Below are 23,076 nucleotides of genomic sequence, written 5' to 3'. Positions count from 1 at the left end.
GCATAATTCACTCTGGAGATGAGTTTTGACGAGTTGCTGGAATGGTGCGTCATGGAACAGCAGCCGGATTTTGCTTGCCAAATAAATGTCAGAAGTGGAGGGATATCCCTTACCCAGTCCACTGACGATTAAGAATAATGTGATCATGGAAGTCTATCATTAACCTTGTGGCTAATATAACAACTATATGAGAACAGACTCATTCTCTCTCTGTCTCTCTCTCTCTCCCTCTCTCTCTGTCTGTGTGTGTGTGAGTGTGTTGGAGGGTGTGATGCAGTGGTTCACAGTATTGTGACACATACATGTTTATGACACAAGTATAAACATTCTAGGGAAAATATAGCTTACTCTATTAAAGTAATGTGTCTTAGTAACATGCCAATGGCAAGCCTATTTATCCTGCCTTTGTTTATGGATAAGTTGCCTCTTCTCTCTATACGCGTGTGTATGGTTCTTTGCTGTAATTATCTTTCCAGTTAAAAAAAAGGACTGGGCGTGGTGGCTCACACCTGTAATCCAGCACTTTGCAAGCTAAGGTGAGAGGAAAACCCAGGAGTTCAAGACAAGCCCCGGCAAAATAGAGAGACCCCATTTTACAAAATAAAATAAAATAAACCAACATTTAAAATTAGCCAGGCATGGTAGCAGGCACCTGTACTCCCAGCTACAGGAGGGTCGCTTGAGCCCAGGAGATCAAGGCTGCAGTGAGCTATGATTGTACCACTGCACTCCAAACTGGGTGACAGAGTGAGACTCTGTAACTCAATAAAATAAAATAAAATAAAATGTTACTCTGGGTCAGATTGTTTTATGTTCAGTGCGCTGGTTTAATGGGAATTGTGGTATTAAGTGCATGTCAGAAGTGTGTCTTCTCTTGGGACGTCTACAGGGCCCGGGCCTCTGCTTTGCGCACAGCTATCCTCCAATCAGAGCCAGTAGCAAATACATCTTGATTGAGAATGGACGTGTGTACATATCAAGACATGCAGGTTCCATCCACCATTCTGCAGATACAGAACTGTAATAAAAAGCTGACCTTTTTATTATACCTGTGTCAACATTTAAAAACTAATCCCAGGCTGGAGTGTAGTGGCGCGATCTCGGCTCGCTGTAAGCTCCGCCTCCCGGGCTCACGCCATTTAAAAAAAAAAACGAAAAACAAAAAACAAAAACCATTCCGCTTTCTTGTAGACAGAAACTGATCAGAATGTGTGTATTCTAGAATATTAAGTGAAATTAAGATTTTTTTTTTTTAGATTTTGAAATTTTAGTGCTTCTTCGTATCTTTGCAGTTAATGCCCATATTTCTCCATTTTTATTTTAAAGTCTAATTTGAAGAAAATTCCTTTGATTAAAAAAATTTACTTGTACATATAAAAACTTTTAAAAATATTATTATATGTAGACTTGATTATTATTTTAACAGAAGTACTAAATGTCACAACTGTTATTTCCATAATAATATGGAATCTCAATAACCTCAATATATTCTTAAATAAGAATACTGACCTCGGAACTTCCCTTAGGTACAAAGAACTGCCCCAGTGAGGAAATTACTTCCCTATCCCAAAGAGCTGCAGGACCGCTCTGTCCCTCTCCATCAACAGTGTCCCTGGCAGCTGTTCTCTTTTGGCAACAATCGTGTCCTGGCCACAGAAGCTCTGAGCATCTCCTTGCCACGGCTGTGTTGGGACCCCTGTACACCATATGTGCCTCTACAATCCTACCCTTCCTAGTGCTTCTGCCCACACACTCAACACGTTTCTCCTCTGCCCTTATTCTATTTCATCATTAGTCTCTGTTCATCTTTTTCATCCCTTATCAGTGCCCGATGCTAGTTTTTTATTCTCTTCTAAAACATCTCCTTCTGGCCTCGCGGTGGGCTAGCTTTCAGGACCTGTGAATGAGTGTGGGCGGCGACATGGCTACAGGATTGGCATACATCCTGTAGAAGCATGTGTGTGTGTGTGGTGTGTGTGGCCTCAGGTTACAGTGCATCATTTTGGTGGTGCCAATGCAATATGCTTTCCTGCACCCTTCTCCATCCCTCACTTCCAAACAGTAGGCACACAGGTGGCCTTCTGCCACCTGACTTCCAGACATAACTTCCCATTTCCAGAGAGATTTCTTGGGAAAAGACCCAGCAAGAAGATTGTGACCGAAATAAGCTCCAGTGTGGGACATACAGGCTCCATCTATGTGTGATTTACTCTCTGCCTCATTGTAGCCCCTTGTAAATGTGTAGAAAAGACTAAGCAACCACCATTCCAGATTTTTACACGGCAAGTTGGGGAGTTTATCTGGCGGTTGCCCGGAAGCAACAGAAAGGGAGTCAGTGATTTCTGTGAAGTGAGGGAGGTTACTTTTTCAATTCCAGCAAACATTTTTGCAGAGTAAATATTGTAGGGTAATGAACCTCCTTAAATTCCAACATGTCATGGATTTGTATGGTTGCAAATTAGACTTAGCAGTATGTGGTGCTATAGAAAATCCAACAGAGTACTTAGAGTCTACTCTGTGAGTTAATTGCATGAAAAATCTCTGCAATTATTTTATCAGCCCAGATACATGGAAATGAGTACTTCAGTTCAAATGAATGTAGACAGTAGATAAGAGAGAGAAAAAAGAGGGCATTTCAGAAGATGATGGGGAGTCAAAATGACAACAGAAAATGAGGATGTAGTTAGAACCAGGCTGGGCATCTGATCACTAAAGGATTTTGCCAGTAGCACAACATTTAAAAAAAATTTAACACTTTGCACCGAGTCTGGATTATCCGTCATTTCCCAGTTCAGTTTACTGAGCACTCACTATGCATTTCTTTCTTTCTTTCTTTTTTCTTTCTTTCTTTCTTTTTCTTTCTTTCTCTTTTCTTTTTCCCTCCCTTCCTTCTTTCCTTCCTTCCTTCCTTTCTCTTTCTTTCTTCCTTTTTCTTTTTCTTTCTTTCCTTTCTTCTTTCACCTTCCTTCCTTCTTTTTCTTTCTTTCTCTCTCTCTTTCTTTCTCTCTGTTTCTCTCTTCCTTTCTCTTTCTCTCTTTCTTCTTTTCTTGGCAGTCTCATTCTTTTGCCCAGGCTGGAGTGCAGTGGCACTATCTCAGCTCACTGCAACCTCAGCCTCCTGGGTTCAAGCAATTCTCCTGCCTCAGCCTCCCTCTCTCTCTCTTTTTCTCTTTTTTCTCCTTTCTTTCTTTCTTTCTTTCTTTCTGTCTTTCTTTCTTTCTTTCTTTCTTTCCTTCCTTCCTTCCTTCCTTCCTTCTTTCTTCTTTCTTCCCTTCTTTCTTTTTTTGACAGAGTCTCATTCTGTTGCCCAGGCTGGAGTACACTGGCACTATCTCGGCTCACTGCAACCTCAGCCTCCTGGGTTCAAGCGATTCTCCTGCCTCAGCCTCCCGAGTAGCTGGGATTACAGGCATGCACCACCACACCTGGCTAAGTTTTGTATTTTTAGTAGAGATGGGGGTTTCACCATGTTGGCCAGGCTGGTCTTGAACTCCTGACCTCAAGTGATCTGCCCGCCTTGGCCTCCCAAAGTGCTGCAATTACAAGCGTGAGCCACAGCGCCCAGTCGGATTTCATGCAATGCATTATACATGAGACAAAGATGCCCTTGGACGTTGTTCCTGTCCTCAGGGAGTGCAGGTCCAGTAGAGAGGAGGGACAGATGACACAGTACAGTGTGACAGAGCAAGAGGCACAAGAGGGTCAAAACATCAGAACATCGCATGAGCCACCTGTTCTACTTGGGAGTGAAGGGCAGACCCATGCGGAGGAGCCGGGGAGAAGCAATGGGTGCAGCGTCACGGGATGACAGCTTAGTGGGCAGCCTAGTGGGGCTTTTACCGCCAGCAATTCAACGCTGCTGGTGCCTGAAGGAGGCAGCAGTGGAAGCAGAGGACGTTACAGGGGGCAAATATCAGCAAGAAGACTGTGGTTGGCAGCCCAGGGGCAGGTGAAGGGTGGGTAGGGCCCCAGCCTGGAGATTCCAGCTTGCATGCCTGGGTGGGCGCCTGCAGTGTGAGACGACAAGGCAGGGAAAAAGGAGGAGAAATAGCACTGGGGGTCGGGGAGGGGAGTGTGATCATAATTCTGTTGTATTTATTAAGATGTGTGATAAAATAACTCTTGGGAGCTGGCAGGTAGCATCTTCCTGACGTAAAGATTACCTGAAAACATGCCTGAAAATCAGACATGATAAAGTCAAGCCACAGGCTTCTATATTAATAGAGAAATATTATGCCAAAAAATTAAATTCTTAAAAAATCCTAAATAATATTACTTTCCTTTTAGATATAATGCTTGATGATATACTTCCAAGCTTGTCATTCTTTTTTGTTGTCTCCTTCACAACTGAAAGCAGTCCATCAGGTTAAATCTGGTGAATAAAGAATCATCATTTTAAGCAAGGTTAGCAGTCTTCATCTTTATCTGTGTTGTATCAAGCATATGAAATGAAGTTACGTGTCTCTTATCAATAGCATCTGCTTTCGTCTGTATTTATTTTTTAATTTATTCATTATTCATACATTCATTCATGGTAAGGAGAACATCTCAGTTTTTTTCCCTCTGCGAACTGCCTTGCTGAAGTATTATTTTATAAAAAAGAAATTATATATTACAGACACAGACAACATACCCTATGTATCTGATTCCATGTCACCCCTCTCCTCCCCAGGAATAACCACCATCCTTTAATTTTATGTTTTTATTTCCCTTGTATTTTTTTTTATTTTTATTTTTTTAGACAGAGTCTCCGTCGCCAGGTCACCAGGCTGGAGTTCAGTGGCACGATCTCGGCTCACTGCAACCTCTGCCTCCCAGGTTCAAGTGATTCTCCTGCCTCAGGTTCCCGAGTAGCTGGGACTACAGGCATGCGCCGCCACACCCAGCTAATTTTTGTATTTTTAGTAGAGACAGGGTCTTACCATGTTGGCCAGGATGGTCTCAATCTCTTGACCTTGTGATCTGCCTGCCTTGGCCTTTCACAGTGCTGGGATTACAGGCGTGAGCCACCGCGCCCGGCCCATTGTACATTTTTAACACTTTAACTGCAAGTCCTTGTGTGCCCCCTCAATACTGTTTTTGTTGCTTTAAATTTTATATAAATGCTATCACACTCAGCTGAGCCTCTGTAACCTACTTTTCGTCTTCGGTATTAGATTTCTGATATTTCTCTATAGTAATCCATGTAGTTGATTTGTATTAACTGCTCTATAACATTCCATTATATGAATACACTAAATGTCTTTATATATCTAATTTCAGTATTCATTTCATTTTTTACTATTTAAAAATAGCAAAAATAACTGTAATGAGCATTCTGTCTCCTTGTGCATGTAGGGCTAGAGTTTCTCTAGGGCATATATTTAGGAATAAAATGGCTAGGCTCTAGAGTATGAGCATCTTCAAGTTGATTTGGTATTGTCAGATTATCTCTAAAGTAACTGTCCTAGTTGTATTCCCACCAGCAATGTAGGAGAGTCCTTTTAAACTTGGAATGGTCCAGTGTTAACATTTTACCAATCTGATGGTGGCGAAAACTGTCAGATTCAACTATTCTTTCCTACGTCTTCAAGCAGCTTTTATCCATTCAAAAACATTTTCTTGCATCTGAAAACTCCCACAACAAACAATAAAAGCCTTGCATGTTTTCAAGACCAATACATAGATTTCTCTTATTGCTAAATGTAATGTTCATTTTAGTGTTCAAATGCTGTATAATGTATTATTTTTGAGCTATTATTGAAACAACGTATCTTTCTGCATGCAAATAGTTACCTTCAAATTAGACTTTTGCATATTTCCAAAAGATGGAAAATGTATCCCGCAATTCTTGTCTTTAGCTATATATATATGTATAAGCCTTTCAGTGAAGCATCACTTAATGCAGCTAATTTATATGAGGATTTATTGTGCAAAGTTGGAGAACAGGATTTCCAGAAATCAGCTATACATAAAGTTGAATAACTGTAATTAAGAAGAATTTTGAAAATGCAATGACCTCATACAATGACAAGTGGCTAACTAAATAATAACCAAACTTGGGGCAGATACACTCAGAGAAAGAACAAATATATTAGCAGCGTAGTAAGTAAAGAGATTATAGTCCTAAAAGAAGAGGCGGATATTTTCAGCAACTTTAAGCTGTAGAATATCTCTGGGTCAGACAATAAGAAGTACCTTTGGTGAGGCAATATTTGTTACTTACTTTCCCCTAGCTAAAGCTGTATACATGGATAAAAATTTCATCAGCAGTTGTATATTCAGTTTAAAAACAAAAAATCACAAGCACTCCATATGCATGCATAGAAGATGCCCAGATAATTACCTATACAAGAAATAAGCTAATTTAAAGCAAGAAGAAAAGGTGGGAACCTTAAGATAGTATAAATATCTACTGGGCATTTAATTAATCACCTTTTCAAAAAGAAAGGCAAATTTAAAGATTAAAGATGATATAATTCTACTCCTTGTTAAATATTTCAGAAAAAGAAAGCCTTAGTAATACTTAATTATAATTATTAATTTGTGCAATAAAAAGCAAGACGAATATCATGAAGTAATTAGAGAAGTTATGTGGTATTCACCAGCCCTACCACAGTTACCACACACACACACACACACACACACACACACACACCATCGCTACCATCACAACAACTACATGCTGACACACAGCTGTACATTCTAGCACCACCGCCACCGCCATCATTACACGCTTATACACGTACAGCCAGGTGGAGTGCTTTAAATATTTTAGAGGGAAAAAGCAAGCAAATGGCTGCACAAATTATGACATTATTAAACTGGTATATCCAAAATAGCGAACTAGTTTATTCAGTTACCACTGTGAATCCATTAATACATTACACAACTTATTTCAAGCCATTTTTAAAAAATTGCAAAATAGATTTCATTTCTTGATATTTCATCTCTATTTCTTTCTGCTTATCTTGTTCTGCATTTTTCTTCCATCTTAAATTACTTTTATTTTCTTTTATAGTCACTTTAATTTTCTATCATATTACATTTTAAGCCAATTGCTAGTATCATTAGGAAGAGATCAAGAATTTTCAAGGCCAAAACCATTATCTGCTATAATAATGTGAAATCTGTGTAACAGTGCTCAAGAATACTTTCTTTCAATAAGAAAAAAATTGAACCTACTAGTTCAAATTTAAAATGGAAGATAACAAAATATCTTCCATGGACACTTCATTTATGATAATTAAAATATACATACATTTTACTCATAAACATTTTAATATATGCTTAGGACAGAACAATTTTGTCTAATTTGACTGATTTCCTACTGGTCAATCATTTTGGAGGACTTAGTTATGCTTTAAGGTAATCCTGCATAGAATTCAGAAACATATACATATGCATATGTGTTTATGTACACAAAGATCTTGATGTATCTGCAGGCTACAGTCAAAATTAAATGTTTCTCTAAAGCAGCTTCTAAGTGAAAGAAAAATTTATTATTCCTTGTTTCTCTTTTTAGACTTTATAAAATGTAGAGAATAAAATTACCAGTTGCCCATATAACTAACATAATCTGATGTTTCTAAAATAGTCTAAACTGAAAGGCTTATACTGTTTCATAAATATTATTTAAAATCTGTTTTTTTTCATGAAATTGAAAAGCTAAAAATCCAAACTCCAATAGAGAAAAAAAAAAGACTAAAAAATAGGAGATGAAGAGATGGAGTTACAAAAATACCCAATTGTATAATTTGAGAGGCTGCCATGAGAACCAATGAAACTAGGGTAATAAATAGAGAAGGCTTTAGAAAAGACGCCAACATCCCAGGAAATGTGAATTGGCTGTGATGCTTATAAACCTGAGGCTTGAGGCCTCTCACTTACTGGGGATCCCTATGAGTTCCAGGAGTTGCAGAATGTTCCAATTGCTGAAACAGGCCTAAATCTTCAAAGCTCCAGTGACTTCCTGGGATTTCTTTTCTCATTCCAATAAACCTTCACATTTGTATTTAATTCTGTAATCCTAATTTTATATTCTTTTACTTACTTAGAATTCATTCCAACTACAGTTGTCAGAATTACCAAATGAAATTCAAGACTCACAGTTAAATGTGAAAATCAGGTAAATAGTGCATAACCTTTTAGTGTAAGTATTTCATGAGTGATATTTGGGACATATATGTATTAACATTTTCTGATTTCTTTGGATGAAATTCAAACTTAACTGGGCATCAGGAATTTCTCTGGTAACTCTATCCCCAAATTGTGTACACTTCGGGCTTCATAAAACCTGAATCTACCAGATTTTCCTCCTGGGTAAGAAGTACTCAAAGAGGAAGCTTATGGGATCATTAGAATCATTCTTTTAGAATCGGAGGAAACTTTAAGGAACCTCTAGTGTCAGCCCCTCAATCCCCTTCTTTGTAGATGGAGGAACTGGTGTGAGATCAGATGGCAGCTGGGCCTAGAACTCAGTGCCCCTGAGGCTCAGGATTGTACCAGGGCCAGAGGCTCCGCTCTTAGCCTCAGCCTCGCCCTTGCCTGCTGAGAAAGCTCTTGTTCCTTGTCGGGCTGCTTGGAAGCTCTATCTGCACGCTCACTGCAGGGCAGCTTCCAGAGGAAAGCTGTGAGTCAGCAGGGTTTGGCTTGGCTCTGTATGGGTCTGCTCTCTCACCCTGACACACCAGGACACCCAGGGCCCTTGGGCTTATCTGACTGTCACTGATCTCATCGCTTTGCCTCTCCACCCATCCCTTCCTGCCCCCAGACTGGAATACCACTTCAAGATCTCTCCAAGCCCCCTAGCAAACCCACCGTACCTGAAAGAGGCTGTGGAGGGGGGTTCCAGGTAGCTGTTCCCATGATCGTGAATCTTTAACCATAGAGCCCTTTGAGAATCCAATAAAAGCTATGGATTTCCTGGTTCCAAAGAGGTACAAGGAAACCAAGGCAATTTTGCATCTAATATCGAGGGACTCACAGATCTCCTAATGCCCTGTTTTTGGGCCCATGGGTTAAGCATCTCTGTTTCACACCATGCTTATGCACTGACATATACAAGAAGGTTGGGCCCTACCAAAACTGCCTGTGTACATATGCCCTAACATTGAAATATATGTCTTGAGAAACCCAGGACACTCAGCCCATGGTAGGATGCGTCTTGGAACACAACAAACTCATTTATGGGGACAAGGGAGAACTACAGACACTTCTGGAGGTGCTAAGTTGCATTTTATTTTTTTTTTTTTTTTTTTTTTTGTTTTTTTTTTTTTTTCTTTCTTTTATTATTATTATTATTATACTTTAGGTTTTATGGTACATGTGCGCAATGTGCAGGTAAGTTACATATGTATACATGTGCCATGCTGGTGCGCTGCACCCACCAACTCGTCATCTAGCATTAGGTATATCTCCCAATGCTATCCCTCCCCCCTCCCCCCACCCCACAACAGTCCCCAGAGTGTGATGTTCCCCTTCCTGTGTCCATGTGTTCTCATTGTTCAATTCCCACCTATGAGTGAGAATATGCGGTGTTTGGTTTTTTGTTCTTGCGATAGTTTACTGAGAATGATGATTTCCAATTTCATCCATGTCCCTACAAAGGACGTGAACTCATCATTTTTTATGGCTGCATAGTATTCCATGGTGTATATGTGCCACATTTTCTTAATCCAGTCTATCATTGTTGGACATTTGGGTTGGTTCCAAGTCTTTGCTATTGTGAATAATGCTGCAATAAACATACGTGTGCATGTGTCTTTATAGCAGCATGATTTATAGTCCTTTGGGTATATACCCAGTAATGGGATGGCTGGGTCGAATGGAATTTCTAGTTCTAGATCCCTGAGGAATCGCCACACTGACTTCCACAAGGGTTGAACTAGTTTACAGTCCCACCAACAGTGTAAAAGTGTTCCTATTTCTCCACATCCTCTCCAGCACCTGTTGTTTCCTGACTTTTTAATGATTGCCATTCTAACTGGTGTGAGATGGTATCTCATTGTGGTTTTGATTTGCATTTCTCTGATGGCCAGTGACGGTGAGCATTTTTTCATGTGTTTTTTGGCTGCATAAATGTCTTCTTTTGAGAAGTGTCTGTTCATGTCCTTCGCCCACTTTTTGATGGGGTTGTTTGTTTTTTTCTTGTAAATTTGTTGGAGTTCATTGTAGATCCTGGATATTAGCCCTTTGTCAGATGAGTAGGTTGCGAAAATTTTCTCCCATTTTGTAGGTTGCCTGTTCACTCTGATGGTAGTTTCTTTTGCTGTGCAGAAGCTCTTGAGTTTAATTAGATCCCATTTGTCAATTTTGGCTTTTGTTGCCATTGCTTTTGGTGTTTTAGACATGAAGTCCTTGCCCATGCCTATGTCCTGAATGGTAATGCCTAGGTTTTCTTCTAGGGTTTCTATGGTTTTAGGTCTAACATTTAAGTCTTTAATCCATCTTGAATTGATTTTTGTATAAGGTGTAAGGAAGGGATCCAGTTTCAGCTTTCTACATATGGCTAGCCAGTTTTCCCAGCACCATTTATTAAATAGGGAATCCTTTCCCCATTTCTTGTTTTTGTCAGGTTTGTCAAAGATCAGATACTTGTAGATATGTGGCATTATTTCTGACGGCTCTGTTCTGTTCCATTGATCTATATCTCTGTTTTGGTACCAGTACCATGCTGTTTTGGTTACTGTAGCCTTGTAGTATAGTTTGAAGTCAGGTAGTGTGATGCCTCCAGCTTTGTTCTTTTGGCTTAGGATTGACTTGGCGATGCGGGCTCTTTTTTGGTTCCATATGAACTTTACAGTAGTTTTTTCCAATTCTGTGAAGAAAGTCATTGGTAGCTTGATGGGGATGGCATTGAATCTGTAAATTACCTTGGGAAGGATGGCCATTTTCATGATATTGATTCTTCCTACCCATGAGCATGGAATGTTCTTCCATTTGTTTGTATCCTCTTTTATTTCCTTGAGCAGTGGTTTGTAGTTCTCCTTGAAGAGGTCTTTCACATCCCTTGTAAGTTGGATTCCTAGGTATTTTATTCTCTTTGAAGCAATTGTGAATGGGAGTTCACTCATGATTTGGCTCTCTGTTTGTCTGTTATTGATGTATAAGAATGCTTGTGATTTTTGCACATTGATTTTGTATCCTGAGACTTTGCTGAAGTTGCTTATCAGCTTAAGGAGATTTTGGGCTGAGACAATGGGGTTTTCTAGATATACTATCATGTCATCTGCAAACAGGGACAATTTGACTTCCTCTTTTCCTAATTGAATACCCTTGATTTCCTTCTCCTGCCTAATTGCCCTGGCCAGAACTTCCAACACTATGTTGAATAGAAGTGGTGAGAGAGGGCATCCCTGTCTTGTGCCAGTTTTCAAAGGGAATGCTTCCAGTTTTTGCCCATTCAGTATGATATTGGCTGTGGGTTTGTCATAAATAGCTCTTATTATTTTGAGATATGTCCCATCAATTCCTAATTTATTGAGAGTTTTTAGCATGAAGGGTTGTTGAATTTTGTCAAAGGCCTTTTCTGCATCTATTGAGATAATCATGTGGTTTTTGTCTTTGGTTCTGTTTATATGCTGGATTACATTTATTGATTTGCGTATATTGAACCAGCCTTGCATCCCAGGGATGAAGCCCACTTGATCATGGTGGATAAGCTTTTTGATGTGCTGCTGGATTCTGTTTGCCAGTATTTTATTGAGGATTTTTGCATCAATGTTCATCAAGGATATTGGTCTAAAATTCTCTTTTTTTGTTGTGTCTCTGCCAGGCTTTGGTATCAGGATGATGCTGGCCTCATAAAATGAGTTAGGGAGGATTCCCTCTTTTTCTATTGATTGGAATAGTTTCAGAAGGAATGGTACCAGTTCCTCCTTGTACCTCTGGTAGAATTCGGCTGTGAATCCATCTGGACCTGGACTTTTTTTGGTTGGTAAGCTATTGATTATTGCCACAATTTCAGCTCCTGTTATTGGTCTATTCAGAGATTCAACTTCTTCCTGGTTTAGTCTTGGGAGGGTGTATGTGTCGAGGAATTTATCCATTTCTTCTAGATTTTCTAGTTTATTTGCATAGAGGTGTTTGTAATATTCTCTGATGGTAGTTTGTATTTCTGTGGGATCGGTGGTGATATCCCCTTTATCATTTTTTATTGCATCTATTTGATTCTTCTCTCTTTTTTTCTTTATTAATCTTGCTAGCGGTCTATCAATTTTGTTGATCCTTTCAAAAAACCAGCTCCTGGATTCATTTATTTTTTGAAGGGTTTTTTGTGTCTCTATTTCCTTCAGTTCTGCTCTGATTTTAGTTATTTCTTGCCTTCTGCTAGCTTTTGAATGTGTTTGCTCTTGCTTTTCTAGTTCTTTTAATTGTGATGTTAGGGTGTCAATTTTGGATCTTTCCTGCTTTCTCTTGTGGGCGTTTAGTGCTATAAATTTCCCTCTACACACTGCTTTGAATGCATCCCAGAGATTCTGGTATGTTGTGTCTTGGTTCTCGTTGGTTTCAAAGAACATCTTTATTTCTGCCTTCATTTCGTTATGTACCCAGTAGTCATTCAGGAGCAGGTTGTTCAGTTTCCACGTAGTTGAGCGGTTTTGAGTGAGATTCTTAATCCTGAGTTCTAGCTTGATTGCACTGTGATCTGAGAGACAGTTTGTTACAATTTCTGTTCTTTTACATTTATTGAGGAGAGCTTTACTTCCAAGTATATGGTCAATTTTGGAATAGGTGTGGTGTGGTGCTGAAAAAAATGTATATTCTGTTGATTTGGGGTGGAGAGTTCTGTAGATGTCTATTAGGTCCGCTTGGTGCAGAGCTGAGTTCAATTCCTGGGTATCCTTGTTGACTTTCTGTCTCGTTGATCTGTCTAATGTTGATAGTGGGGTGTTAAAGTCTCCCATTATTAATGTGTGGGAGTCTAAGTCTCTTTGTAGGTCACTCAGGACTTGCTTTATGAATCTGGGTGCTCCTGTATTGGGTGCATATATATTTAGGATAGTTAGCTCTTCTTGTTGAATTAATCCCTTTACCATTATGTAATGGCCTTCTTTGTCTCTTTTGATCTTTGTTGGTTTAAAGTCTGTTTTATCAGAGACTAGGATTGCAACCCCTGCCTTTTTTTGTTTTCCATTTGCTTGGTAGATCTTCCTCCATCCTTTTATTTTGAGCCTATGTGTGTCTCTGCACGTGAGATGGGTTTCCTGAATACAGCACACTGATGGGTCTTGAGTCTTTATCCAGTTTGCCAGTCTGTGTCTTTTAATTGGAGCATTTAGTCCATTTACATTTAAAGTTAATATTGTTATGTGTGAATTTGATCCTGTCATTATGATGTTAGCTGGATATTTTGCTCGTTAGTTGATGCAGTCTCTTCCTAGTCTCGATGTTCTTTACATTTCGGTATGATTTTGCAGTGGCTGGTACCGGTTGTGCCTTTCCATGTTTAGCGCTTCCTTCAGGAGCTCTTTTAGGGCAGGCCTGGTGGTGACAAAATCTCTCAGCATTTGCTTGTCTGTAAAGTATTTTATTTCTCCTTCACTTATGAAGCTTAGTTTGGCAGGATATGAAATTCTGGGTTGAAAATTCTTTTCTTTAAGAATGTTGAATATTGGCCCCCACTCTCTTCTGGCTTGTAGGGTTTCTGCCGAGAGATCCGCTGTTAGTCTGATGGGCTTCCCTTTGATGGTAACCCGACCTTTCTCTCTGGCTGCCCTTAACATTTTTTCCTTCATTTCAACTTTGGTGAATCTGACAATTATGTGTCTTGGAGTTGCTCTTCTCGAGGAGTATCTTTGTGGCGTTCTCTGTATTTCCTGAATCTGAATGTTGGCCTGCCTTGCTAGATTGGGGAAGTTCTCCTGGATAATATCCTGCAGAGTGTTTTCCAACTTGTTTCCATTCTCCCCGTCACTTTCAGGTACACCAATCAGACGTAGATTTGGTCTTTTCACATAGTCCCACATTTCTTGGAGGCTTTGCTCGTTTCTTTTTATTCTTTTTTCTCTAAACTTCCCTTCTCGCTTCATTTCATTCATTTCATCTTCCAGGGCTGATACCCTTTCTTCCATTTGATCGCATCGGCTCCTGAGGCTTCTGCATTCTTCACGTAGTTCTCGAGCCTTGGTTTTCAGCTCCATCAGCTCCTTTAAGCACTTCTCTGTATTGGTTATTCTAGTTATACATTCTTCTAAATTTTTTTCAAAGTTTTCAACTTCTTTGCCTTTGGTTTGAATATCCTCCCGTAGCTCGGAGTAATTTGATCGTCTGAAGCCTTCTTCTCTCAGCTCGTCAAAGTCATTCTCCGTCCAGCTTTGTTCCGTTGCTGGTGAGGAAATGCGTTCCTTTGGAGGAGGAGAGGTACTCTGGTTTTTAGGGTTTCCAGTTTTTCTGCTCTGTTTTTTCCCCATCTTTGTGGTTTTATCTACTTTTGGTCTTTGATGATGGAGATGCACAGATGGGTTTTTGGTGTGGATGTCCTTTCTGTTAGTTTTCCTTCTAACAGACAGAACCCTCAGCTGCAGGTCTGTTGGAGTACCTGGCCGGCCGTGTGAGGTGTCAGTCTGCCCCTGCTGGGGGGTGCCTCCCAGTTAGGCTGCTCGGGGGTCAGGGGTCAGGGACCCACTTGAGGAGGCAGTCAGCCCGTTCTCAGATCTCCAGCTGCGTGCTGGGAGAACCACTGCTCTCCTCACAGCTGTCAGACAGGGACATTTAAGTCTGCAGAGGTTACTGCTGTCTTTTTGTTTGTCTGTGTCCTGCCCCCAGAGGTGGAGCCTACAGAGGCAGGCAGGCCTCCTTGAGCTGTGGTGGGCTCCACCCAGTTCAAGCTTCCAGGCTGCTTTGTTTACCTAAGCGAGCCTGGGCAATGGTGGGCGCCCCTCCCCTAGCCTCGCTGCCGCCTTGCTGTTTGATCTCAGACTGCTGTGCTAGCAATCAGCGAGACTCCGTGGGCGTAGGACCCTCTGAGCCAGGTGCGGGCTATACTCTCCTGGGGCACCGTTTCCTAAGCCCGTCGGAAAAGCACAGTATTCGGGTGGGAGTGGCCCGATTTTCCAGGTGCCGTCTGTCACCCCTGGAAGGGGAACTCCCTGACCCCTTGCGCTTCCCGAGTGAGGCAATGCCTCGCCCCTGCTTCGGCTGGCACACAGTGCGCTCACCGACTGACCTGCGCCCACTGTCTGGCACTCCCTAGTGAGATGAACACGGTACCTCAGATGGAAATGCAGAAATCACCCGTCTTCTGCGTCGCTCGCGCTGGGAGCTGTAGACCGGAGCTGTTCCTATTCGGCCATCTTGGCTCCTCCCCCTAAGTTGCATTTTAAATAAGGAACAATATTTAGGAAACCAGAGAAGTTCTCTAATAAGGGACTCCAGGCATCAAGAACAGGCTGACTGAAGCTGGGTGTGGTGAGGTGCGCCTGTATTCCTAGCTGTTTAGGAAGCTGAGGTGGGAGAACCGCTTGAGCCCAGGAGTTCAAGGCTGCAGTGAGGTATGAGTGTGCCACTGTATTCCAGCCCAGGTTCCAGAGAGAGATCTTGTCTCTTAAACAAACAAATAAACAAAAAATAGGCTGACTGAGAAATTTCCCTCTCAAAGCACATCATGCCATTAATCCCCACACTGCCTGTGTAGAGTGCTAATAATAATGATAGTAACTGCTAGCATTGACTAGATGCATTGACTAGTCATCCTAGACGACTGTTCACTATGTCACAGACACCATGCAAAGTACTTTGACGACACCTCTGTGAGGCAGGTATTGTTATCAATCCCTTTATTCAGGTGAGAACGTGAAAGCTGAGAGAGTTTAAATAGCTGGCTCAAAGTCAAGCAGGTTCAAACCCAGGAAGATATGAAGCCATCTTACTCTATGCAGACTTCCATGAGGAGTCCACAGTTGTCCCTTTGAAAGTTGAGTTACGGCCGCTGGGTTGGAGACAGCAGGCTGCAATATCTGCTGTGCTCACTAGTCACTCTTCTTTTTTGCCCTTTGGGCAAACATCTGGTGAAGGAAAAATCCAGTGGTTGCTTGAGGGTGTTCATTCTGGGAAAATTTAGGAGGGTGATTAGAGAGAACTGGTCAAAACAGAAAAGTTTGGATCCATTTTTTTTAAAGGGGTGTGGAATTTGCTCAGCTTTTTTCTCCTCGAAATTTTCTTTAAAAACAATTTCAGGTTGAGAATCCCTTATGCGAAATGCTTGGAACCAAAAGCGTCTGGATTTGACTTCCGGATTTTTTTGGATTTTGGAATATTTGCATATGCATAATGAGATATCTTGGGGATGGGACCCAAGACTAAACAGGAAATTCATTTATGTTTTGTATACATCTTATGCACATAAGCCTGAAGGTAATTTTATTTTTCCCTTAAGGACGCTGGATAACCTTGGGGGGTGCACTTGGGTTTTGACTGCTGCTGGCCATGTGAGGTCCAGTGTGGAATTTTCCACTTATGGTGTCATAACAGCAGCCACAAAGTTTTGGATTTTGAGCATTTAGGATTTTTGGATTAGAAATGTTCAATCTGTACTACAACAAAAGAGGTAGGCCTACTGTCTCAGCAACAGAAGTGAATGAAAAAGCCCTGGTATTTCAGAAACTTAAAAAAAAAATCACATATATCCCATCTTTTGGCCCGGTGACCTGAGCCAGCTGTTTAGATGATAGAAAATACTAAACTAATTGTGATTTGGCTTGATCATCTAAACACGAATGTGATCCAGGAATAAGTCATCTCCAGCCCAGCCCCACTGTGTCATCTGCCAGATGTCCCTCACTGTAGATCCTCTCAGCAGAGACAGCTAATGGTCCCTCATCCCTCTTTACCCCTCCCTCATCCCAGCTTCCAGCCTCAGAATCAGGCTCCCCTGCAAGGAGCCCCCTGCACCCCACTCCTGCCTTAAGTGCTAGAAAAGCCGACTTCAACTCGGGTTCCTCACGTTTTCAAAGAAGCAGGTTCCAAACCTGCTCTGTGTTTTGGGAATTCTCTGGCTAAAACCCCCTGCTTCTGATCATTCCAGTGTACACTTTGTGAATTTAAACCTATTGTGAATTTAATGTGATCTAATGAGCTTTGCTTAGGAAAAAACTGTTCTTGGGTCACAGAATCACATTCGTTGCTCTCACCAGCCAGCTTTTAATTACATGCTTTTCATTACCAGGGCAACGAGGGGAGAGACTGAGTCCTCTGGGTGACCTCATCACCACAAACAGAAAAACAAGGAAAATAGCAGGCACTCTGTCTTAGATGGAGCATTATATTTATCTATGAAGCAACACATTTATGGGGTGACTTTATCTTGATAACAGTGTGGGATGGTAACTGCTTCTGGATTGGCTTTTGTTTCTTTGTAGACTTTGAACTGTTTGAGAAAAGAGACTGTATATATATATACATATTTGATTCTGTGCTTTTCCAACACACACACACACACATTCCACATTACCTCATACACTTTATGCTGAGTTAGAATTTATTTGTTGTTAAACTGACTGGCATAGAAGTGTTAAATGTTTCAGGAAAAAAATGGGCAGATTCGAAGCCTCAAGGGATCAGGAGTAGGGAGAAGCCATATTTCAGTTTCTAGAGAAGCAGGAATCTGCCCTGGGACATGGAGAGGGCAGTTGGCCAATTGGAAGGAACACGTTTTGACATCAGAAGCAGTGGAGACCCCTGGCTGTCTGGGTCCCACCTGCATCTGCATGCCTTTGCCAGCTCCGTGCACACTAGCCCTCCCTCCAAGGGCCAGAGAACCTTCCTTTCACTGCCTGAGGCTTTCTCTGAGTAGTGTGAAGGCTGCTTTGCCTACCTATTAAGCAGGCCAGAACTTCCAGGAAATTAACACCCCTGGGAGCAACTCTCAGCCAATGACTGACCATTGGTGTATGTATTGGATATCCATGCTTCCTAAAAAAGTAATGTGTGCAGTAACTCTGTAAAACAACAACAGTTTCGTATTTCTCATGATTCTGTAGGTCAGAAATCTGGGCAGGGCTCAGCTGGCTTCAGGTCTCTGTGATCTTGGGTCATGTGCTCAATGGCATTCGGCTGGCCCCTAGAGGATTGGAGGGCCCAAGAAGGCTTCCTTCACATGGCTGGCACTTGGATGTTCCTCTCTGTGGCCTCTTTCTCTCTCTCTCTATTTTTTTTTTTTTTTTTTTGAGACAGAGTTTTGCCCCTGTTGCCCAGGCAGGAGTGCAATGGTGCGATCTTGGCTCACCACAACCTCCACCTCCTGCGTTCAAGTGATTCTCCTGCCTCAGCCTCCCGAGTAGCTGGGATTACAAGCATGCACCACCATGCCTGGCTAATATTTTGTATTTTTTTTTTTTTAATAGAGACGGGGTTTCTCCATGTTGGTTAGGCTGGTCTCAAACTCCCAACCTCAGGTGATCCACTTGCCTCAGCCTCCCAAAGTGTTGGGATTACAGGTGTTAGCCACCACGCCCGGCCCCTGTGGCTTCTTTCTCTTTGCATGGTGTCTCATTTTTTTAGTAGTTGAGTCCAGATTATTTACAGGATGACGGCTGGCCTCCCCAGACAGCATGGAAATGGAAGCTTCTAGATGTCTCAGAATGGGCCCAGCATCTGTTGTCCTGATATTTTCTGCCTTCTCATGATAAAAGCATGTCACAGGCTAGTCTGGGTATGAATAGAGGAGAAATAGACTCCACTTCTCATGGGGAGGAATGGCAGGCCCATGCATACAGGGCCGGGAGGAACTGCGGCCCTCACGTTTGGAAACCATCTTCCCTGGGGTGCCAGTATCTAGCTCCCTCAACCACCGGGCTGGACTAGGTTGAGGGGCGTACCGTGCACTGGCTCCGCAGCAGACGCAAGCGTGGGAACTCGCTGCCCTGCCTTTCCTGCCTGATTTCTTCCCTCCCTCAGCCATGCTTCTTGAGATCACTCCCAAATAACCCTCTTGAACTCAAAGCCTTTCCTCAGGGTCTGCTTCTAGGGGAACACAAACCTAGGCATGAGGGATCAGGAATATTTAAGGCACAAATGTGAAGCTCTCATATTTCCAGTCAGTTGAAAGCTGTGAGTGGGAATGGGGGAAGATGAGGGAATCGGAACACCTTGTTCTTTTCCCTGATCTTACAGCCCTCAGGATAAACTCTGTGGCTAGGGGTGAGGCACGAGGCACGTAAAAGAAGGAATGTGGTCCACATCTCCTTCTCTCCCCTGAATGGCATCCTGGGAGCTGGTACATGGGGTGCATCCTCTTTAACACCCCCACCTTGGAAACAGCACTGGAAGTCACTCTCTACCACGAGGCTCTGGAGATTCACTACAGACTCTGCTCTTACTCATCTTTAGGTTAGAAAGCATATCGTGGCTGGGTGAGGTGGCTCACACCTGTAATCCCAGGACTTTGGGAGGCTGAAGTGTGAGGTTCACTTGAAGCCAGGAGTTTGAGACCAGCTGCGGCAACCTAGTGAGACACCCCATCTCTACAAAGAAAGAAAAAGAAAAAAAATTAGCTGGGTGTGGTGGCACAACCTGTGTCCCAGCTACTTAGGAGGCTGAGGAGGGGAGATCACTTGAGCCCAGGAGGCTGAGATTGCAGTGAGCTGTGATCACGCCACTGCACTCCAGCCTGGGTGACAGAGTGAGACCCTGTCTCAAAAAAAACAAAAAAAAAACAAGTATCTCCCATCCAGTGCATGATGACTAACAACTGCTGCCTGTGATGCTGATGACAGGGGTTTGTTTTATTGTTTTAATCTCTGCAATGTGAAATGTAAATAAAACCCAATTGTACTATACGTAAATAATTGTCAATATTTCAGCAAACTTTTATATAAGAAATAAATCTCAATCCTGAGAAAACTAGCTGCAAGTGGATTGGGATGTTAGCTCTCGGACTTTGTTTGTCCCCAGCTGTGTCCCCAGGTGCCAGAGCATATAGTAGTAGGCATTTAATAAGTATTTGTTAATTAAATGAATGTCTGTATTTTGGGCAGGGGTGACTAATGACAGGGATAACAGTGTTGTTGCTTCCTTCTCATACCTCCCCCCTCCCCACATGTCATTTGACAGGTATTATAGCAGGGAATAAAGATGTGCTATAGGAAAACAGTATTTGAAGTGTAGAAAAAACTGATAGATGCCGGGCGCGGTGGCTCATGCCTACAATCCCAGCACTTTGGGAGGCCAAGGCGGGCGGATCATGAGGTCAGGAGTTTGAGACCAGCCTGACCAACATGGTAAAACACCGTCTCTACTAAAAATACAAAAATTAGCCGGGTGTGGTGGTGGGCGCCTGTAATCCTGCCAACTCAGGAGGCTGAGGCAGGAGAATCACTTGAACCCAGGAGGCGGAAGCTGCAGTGAGCCAAGATCCTGCCATTGCACGCCAGTCTCGGTGACAGAGTGAGACTCCATCTCAAAACAAACAAACAAACAAAAAAATTCCCAAAAATTGATATCTACATTATTGACACATAAGAAATAAACTTAAATAGTTACTATAACAAAATTTTGAGGTAAAAAATAAGAAAAGAAAGGAAGAGGAATATTTTAAAAACTTACATATGCTAATACACATCTAAAAGAAAAGTTAAGAACCACCATTATTAAATAGCCTCATATTTTCTTTGACCTTTACCTTTTGAATTCTACTCTGTAAATGCAATTCATTCGCTTTTTGTAGAGAAAATTCAATTGTCATATAAAAGTTGCATGGTAGGAAAAATAGAATAGAGGAAAGAAAGAAACTGTCTCCTTACAAAATCAGGATAATATATACATATGTTTATACTAGGCAGGTGAAACTCAAAAGTAGGTTATTCCACCTTGGGGCCCCTCTTTCCACCAACTTATTTCTCCCAACTCCTCCCACTTCTTGAATATTTGCTCTGTTTTTTGCCCAGGCTGCCATTCATTCTACTATCACTCATTGAATTCCACTGAGCACCTACTTTGTGGCAGGTGCGCTCTGCGGCAGGTGCAGAGGTGAGCACGATGAATGGAATCCAACCTGCATGGAGCTTATTCATTGGAGGGGAAGGCAAAGAATAAATAATCACAACTATAATAATATAAGAAATAAACAGCAACACCCTGTGATGAGTGTTGTGCTTAGGTCTGAGTTGCTAAACTCATTTGTCTATTTTTGACATTTGAATAAGATTATATACATATTAAATTAAAATAGATTTGATATATTAGAAGATTGTATTTCATAAAAAATACTCTTGGCTGTACTTGCCTCCCATTCTAGTTCCCAGTACAGGACTGGCCTCCAGCTCCACCAAAATATCTTAATTGTATCCCACTTCCTTGGTTTAGTAGACCGCCTTATCCACGGAAATATGTTCCAAGATCTCCAGGAGATGCCGAAAACCGCAGATAGTATTGAACCCTATATACACTATCTTTTAGATCAGATCACCTAGACCAGGGGTCCCCAACCCCCTGGGTCATGGGCCGGTACCAGTCTGTGGTCTGTTAGGAACCAGGCTGCACAGCAGGAGGTGAGTGGCAGGCAAATGAGCATTACTGCCTGAGCTCCACCTCCTGTCAGATCAGTGGCAGCATTAGATTCTCCTAGGAGCTCGAAGCCTATTGTGTGGAAAAATTGTCTTCCACGAAATCGGATCATAGTGCTAAAAAGGTTGGGAACCACTGACCTAGATAGCTACTAAGTGACTTGTGGGTGGGTAGCATATACAGGGTGGACCCACTAGACCAAGGGGTGATTCACGTCCTAGTGGTCCAGAGTGAGATTTCATCATGCTACTCAGTACAGCATGCAATTTAAAACTTATGAATTGTTTATTTCTGGAATTTTCCATTTAATATTTTCTGACTGCAGATGCCCATGCGTAACTGAAACTGCAGAAGGCGAAACTATGAATAAGGGAGTTATTCTGATTCTCTAATCAAAGAAGCCATGCTGAGTCGTTACTGGCTGATAAAGAGCTGTTTTGTTGACCCTTGTTTAGAGATACAATAATATCATACCCCCAAAAAACGGATATTTAAAGGGATTTCAGGCTCTAGCAAAGGACTGCTGGGGACGGAATGAAATGGTTGATGCCTTCAAAATAACATTTAAGCAGAAAGAAATTCAGCCTACTTGTAAGACTGTTATATGGTAATGCAAAACATTCCTTTAAGTGCTTCAGATGTGCCTTCAGTAATAGCTTTGTGGTCTGAAAGAGATAACAGAGGCTTCCCGAAGGTTTCACTTACGTGGTTTTTCTGGTGATGGGGGATCTCTTTCCAGTAGTTTCTATACAATGTACCTGCCAAAGCGTTTGAAGGAAAGTATGACTGGTGACAGAGCTAGGCTGCAGACTTTGGCCGTGACCACAGAATGGAGACACATTTCACATTTATTCTTTGGAAATCCCAAGGCAAAAATGTTCATCTTCTTTACTTTGGGCTCTATGAAATATTCTACTTGACTTCCTCTCCAACAAGCTGTCTACCTCACACTTCTAAATTCACCTCTCACATTCATTTCCTCTCAAAAGCTCTTCCTACACCAAGACAAACTCTCCTGAATTGTGTAAAACCCTGCTTGTTGCTCTGACATTGCAATTCTCAGATGTCATGTCGTATTTCCCCCACAGAATGGCCTCAATCTCCCCATGTGATATGCTTGCAAATGCTTTCATGCTTGTTTATTTAATTTCAGTTTTAAGTCCATTTATTACTATTTTTTCTACAGTGCTAAATGCCTAACGCTACTCCTAATAAATTGTAAATTAATGTTTTTGCTATCATACAAGATTATTATACAATTCATCCATCATCGTCATTATCATCATCTCTGAATGGAGGTGTAATCGTCAGAACCTTTTCAAATTCCTCCACCTCATTTGTAATCATATAAAGTTTCTTATCATATTCATTTTTTAAATAGCTTTATTGTTTTTGCAAAATTGCTGAGTGTTCATTATAAAAATTCAAGCAACAGAGAAAAGTAATGAAAAAAGTAGAAATAACTCTAGATTCTACCATTAAAATTTTAACAGCCATTCTTTTGGATATTATTTTATATTCACATGTAGATACATGCATATAATTTTACACAAATGAAGCATTACCATATATACTGTTCTATAAATTTTATTT

General features: G+C 41.5%; 1 pseudogene; it reads left to right on the top strand.

Moving 5' to 3' along the window:
- The first annotated feature begins 3,761 nt into the window (after nucleotides 1-3,761).
- Nucleotides 3,762-23,076, top strand: part of LOC100458289 (S-adenosylmethionine decarboxylase proenzyme 1-like) — a 70,140-nt pseudogene continuing 50,825 nt past the window's right edge.

Source organism: Pongo abelii, chromosome 5, assembly GCF_028885655.2.
Source record: "Pongo abelii isolate AG06213 chromosome 5, NHGRI_mPonAbe1-v2.0_pri, whole genome shotgun sequence".
Lineage (NCBI taxonomy): Eukaryota > Metazoa > Chordata > Mammalia > Primates > Hominidae > Pongo > Pongo abelii.
The sequence above is the reverse complement of the archived record's forward strand: the minus strand, read 5'-3'. Positions and strand labels throughout refer to the sequence as shown.